This window comes from Larimichthys crocea, chromosome III (assembly GCF_000972845.2).
Source record: "Larimichthys crocea isolate SSNF chromosome III, L_crocea_2.0, whole genome shotgun sequence".
Taxonomy (NCBI): domain Eukaryota; kingdom Metazoa; phylum Chordata; class Actinopteri; family Sciaenidae; genus Larimichthys; species Larimichthys crocea.
This window is the reverse complement of record NC_040013.1, coordinates 25,074,894-25,080,253: the sequence shown is the minus strand read 5'-3', so window position 1 is coordinate 25,080,253 and position 5,360 is coordinate 25,074,894.

Here is a 5,360-nt window from a genome sequence, read left to right as displayed (position 1 = left end):
TCCAATCGGCAGGTTAGGGACGTCCATGTGGGAAGAATCCCCTCGTAGGACCTCTCCCCGCCGCTGCTGGCCTCGCGGGTGCATTTCCTCCACGACCGGCTCTGGGTCGGCTTGGAAAGGCTCAGGGGGAAGGTGCTCACGGCTCCGGCCCGAGCTTACAGCGCCTCCTGCTGGACCTCCCCACTTCCTGGGGCGTGGACTTAGTGCTCGCTGCCCCTCTCCCGCGACTGTCGAAATCGTAAATTATCGCAACTTTCACTTCCTCCCGCAACAAAATCGCAACAAAAATGTAAAAAGCACCGCAACTTTAACCGCATTTTTTTTGAAAACCTGATGCAACATCAGGGATGTTAGGCCGCAACTATTTCAAAAAAGGTGTGAAATCCTGGTGGGGTGGGTCATTTCTTCGGTTATAGACTGACCCCGGCCCCAAATCACAGAAGGCAAGTTGATGTGGCCTGCCACCAAAAAAAGTTTGGGGACCCCTGATCTAGCGTCTTCGGGTGAACATGCTGGAAGACCCAAATGCTGGATTTCCCCTTCTGTTCATTCAGCTCACTCAACTCTAAAGGGGATGCGGTGGCTGAGATGAGATAAAGATGATGCTATGTGGATCTGTGGATGATGAAGATGCCAGTCTACCTTTTTTCCATCAGCGGGAAGGCTCCCCTGAGTCCTCAGGGCCCAGATGTCAACATGACTCTGCAAGACAGTTACACATGACGTATGTACGCATGTTTTTATGCAACTATGGACCTATAAACAATTCCAAGGAGGGAAAAGGGACAGCAAAAGAAGACATCATTCCGTCAGTCATTGTACTGACATCGTGTTCAGGCTTTCCAACAGGTGCAGCGGTAAAGGAATATTCAAAGCAGCACAAAGGCACCTATCCCTGCCAATAAAGAACAATCGTACAGAAGCCACTGTATTGTAAAACGATAGCGAGACAGTGAAACCCGTAGAGGGGTGAACTCAAAGCTAAACAAACCCCACAGCGCACAAACCTATTGCTCCGATCCGTCACCTTGTAACCCAGTTCCAACGACACTACAGAGCGGCTGACACGGTTCCCCTGGTGTGCCACCTCAGGCGTAGAGGTACTACGGTCTTAGTGGATTTGAAAAAGAGTAGGAGTAGACATGCGTATAGAGTGAAGTCTGGCCCAGAGGGAAAACAGGCCTGCCCTTCCCTGCACCTCCACCTCCCCGGTGACCTTTCAGATTCAGAATACACTAACCGGCAGATCTAGAGCTCCTATCTCACCGGGCTCTTAAAGGATCAAAGCAGCCCTAGACCTGGAACACACACATACACAGCAGGTGTTTGTACAGATACACACACACACATACAGTACCCTGTGCACTTACATGTAGACCAAAAACTGTTTTTATATTATTTTATGAAGAAATCAGGTGGAAGCTGACGCACACACACACACATACAACACATGCTCCTTCACACACCTGCACAGACACAAAATCACTCCAATTACCTGTTTTTTTTTTTTTTTTTAACGCTTCTTCTCTCTCTCAGGTCCCACGAGGAGATCCTCCCGCACCGTGCGGCCGTCCCTGACCCGCCAAATTGAATCCCCCTGGGCAGACTGCGCGGAAGATGATCACGAGCAAAGTCACGTTGGAATATACCATTGTGTGAGGGGATGAAAATTAGCTAGTACTGTAAATAGTTTGTAAATAAGGTAGATTTTAATTTGAATGCCAAGCTTAATCATTAAGTGTGGATATTTTATAATAGGAAAATGCAGTTTTGAAAAATAGGCCATGTTTAGAGGGATTGTTTGGGATCATTAAGTGGGCCACTCCAATTGTTTAGGGCCGTAGTTTGGAGACCCCTGCTCTAGATGAACCCGACCTATCCCCCGGAGTATTGAAGAGGCCGGGTTCGGCTTTTCGCCATGGACGCTCCAGAATTATAATCAGCACAGAGCTGCAGTGATTAAAGGTGTCTGTGGGTGAGCTTTTTTTTTTTATTTTTTACTCCCAACTAAAACTAAAAACCAGAAAAACCAAACACAAGCTCACTTTGATGCGCTAGCCTGTCAGTTAAAGTGCTATGAAACACGTATGGACAGGTCCACCACAATGTGACATCCACAAAATAAAAATAAAAAAAGGACTATAAACGTATCCCGAGACAAGATAATGAGCATCTGGAAGCTACCTTGACAGCTGCAGTGAAGTCGATCAGCTAAGTGGAAAATCGAGAAGTCGGAGGCCGACACAAAGCGAGGATTCAGCATTTGGGGATTATATTAAAAAAAAAAAAAGGTTGTGCCAGATACCGAGCACGGCCTGAAAGGAGAACTTCATTTTGATGTACCATGAGTAGAGGGTATCACGAGTGCAGAGCGGTTTGGCTTTAAAGGGAAAAAGTGTCACTCTTGAGCAATGATGGACGAGGTTGATTCTTTCAGATGTGTTACCTAAACCGGAGCACCTGCAATGCCGATATTTTGGAAGTTTCTCGTACGCACATGATGTCCACGTGTTTTTACTGATTCCTTTCACCACACAATAGAACAATGGGGAACATGACAGCGCAAACACTGATAAATACTGTCATAAAACTCCTCAGTGCCTCCTGCTTACTTCTCTCAGACTCCTAAACTGCTGCATTGTTTTAGTGGAGAGGCCTGGCTGAGTTCCAGCAGACCAATTCATGGTCCTTCTTATTGAATTTCATCCAGAAGCGATATCATAACCACAAAAGACTGACTGCTACCTAGAGGGCTCAGCTGAACTCATTCAGCCGTGATTCAATGACTCACACATTTCCCCTCTCGCTGCATCTCTCTCTAACTTCTTTTTCCAACTCTAAGAACTGCAGCCAAACTTTATTAACATAATTATTACGCTCTCTCGTCCTCGTGCAAATCTTTCTTCACATTCCTGTAAAAATAAATAGTGTTGTAGTGCTGCTCGTCCTGGTTGAACACACACTTTCCATCGAAGGGGAAAGAGTCATATTGTCGTAATTTTCATTTAATTCATTTAATGTTACTGTGATGTTTGACTTCCTTCTTGAAAGTAAGCTTGATGGATCTCTTAACCGTAGTAATTAAAGTCCATATTTGTCCTGTCGACGAGAATAAAACTGTAAACCAACCGCTGCATTTCTGTGACCCTCTGTTTTTGTTTTCTGTTCCCACAAGCTGTGTCTTTCTTTCTTTCTTTCTTTCTTTCTTTCTTTCTTTCTTTCTTTCTTCCTTTCTTTCTTTCTTTCTTTCTTTCTTCGGTGTCCTCCTGGATCTGCCATTCTTCACATACGTTTTATAATGTAACGTCGGTCTGTTCTGTACACGTGACATCTGTCCTGCGAGAGAGACGGATCCCCCTTCTTCTGTGGCTCTTTCTGAAGTTTCTTCCATTTTTTCCCCTTAAAAGGACTTTTTGGGGAGTTTTCTCTGCTTGCTGTAAAATTTGATCTGAGATTATATGAATAAAATTGGACTTGGCTTTAAGACAAACTAAAAGATAAAGCAAAGCATACCTGCCTACTAAAAATGCCGAACAAACAGCACTAAACTGCATGTGTGGGAGCTTAGTTTCAATCAGTTAATCAGTCTGCAAAGCAATGTGCTGGTAAATACATATACTGTTGGATATTATATTAATATTTGATCAGGGTGCATCCATGACCACATTTTTTAAATGTCATTTCAGTTTGCTAAATAAATTTTAAAGGTCCAGTGTGTCAGACTTCGAGGGATCTGTGTACAGAATACGGCAGAAATATAATATAGTATGCATAACTATGTTTCCATGAGTGTATCACCTGAAAATAACAAATTTTTTTAATGTTTTTGTTACATTAAGAGCCGTTTATATCTACAAACACCACCCGAGAGGGTGACACAAGGAGGCTGCAATCTGCGACTACATCGCTGGATGCCACTAAATCCTTTCACACTGGGACTTTTTAGTGTTTCTTAAAGAAGAAGAATATTTTGTTGTGTGCAGATATGAGTTTGTTTTTGCAGCTGTGGCCCGGTTCTGTGTATAAGGTATGAGCATACTTGTGTTTTTCCCCCACAAACTAAAAGAAATTAATCTCGATACAATTGCAAAGTTTAAAGCATATCTCGACGCTCCTCTCTCACTCATCATATATAGGAGGGAGTTTGTTTTCCCTTCGCTGTGCTCCGATTAGTGCTGATTTATCCCAGTCGAGGAGAGATTGTGGCTGCGTTGATGAGTGTAATATTTCGGCCCCCTCTGACCTCCAACTGGATTCCAGCAAACACTGGTGGATCATGTGTCCGGGGGTCAGAACGGCAGATGGAAAATTCACATAACGTGTCTAACATGAAAACGCGGCTGACCAACGCCATGTGCTTGTTTATGAGTATGGGTTTGTAGGTATGCCTTGATATACGAGTGAGTGTTTGTGCCACAATATGCGCGATACATGTTTGTGTGTGTGTGTGCGCAGAGTACACAAGTTTATGGGCCGCCACATTGTGAGTGTTCTGTCACAACTATGCAGAACTTCCACGCTGATTTTCCTCATCAAAGCGTATGTACAATATGTTTTACATTTCACAATTTGTTCTCTGTGTTTTGACTTGCTTTTGCCTCAGGTTTCTGAAACTCACATGAAAGTATCCACCATCAGGAACAACATAAAAGAGAGAGAAGGAGTTAAAGTTGGCTTGACTTTTGTATTTTTATAAAAAATCACATAGTTTACTGTGCTCCTATATCAGTTGTTCTTGTGCGAGGTGCTATTTTTGCACATTTGAACGTCAAATTGTGATTTTTTGGTATATTTATTGTGCAGAAATTAGACAAAAAAAGATTCCCTCTGTCACAGGGAGCGTGTTGCTCTCTCTTTGTTGTTCTCAGGATTCACTAGCACGGACCACACCACCAACAAGAATGGATTCAATGAAGGATTGAGAGTGAAGCGTGATATTGTGTACTTGGGTCTGATGCTGCGGTGTGGGAAAGCTTTGGTAGGGGAACCCCCCTCAGAGCCCCTGTGGAGACTAAGAGAGGGTGAAAGAAATGGGGTACGAGAGCGAAGGGAACCAGAGGGTTAGGAGGGAATATATAGGACTGTTGGAAGTGGTGCAACTGAGGTGTGGTCCGGCTCCTGAAACTCCGCTTTAAGCTCCAAGTTTGGAACGACAACAAAAAAAAGACGCATTACTTGATACGCAAGAACACTTCTCCCGTCACGATTACTGTCTGTTTTGCGTTTGTGTCATAATCCAGGAGATCTCCAATGAAACTTGACTCTAAGAAGATTAGTGTCATCCCAATCAACATCGCACGCTCACAGTTATCATGCAAAACGTCAAAATGCGTGTGTATTAATAGCTCAATGATACATTT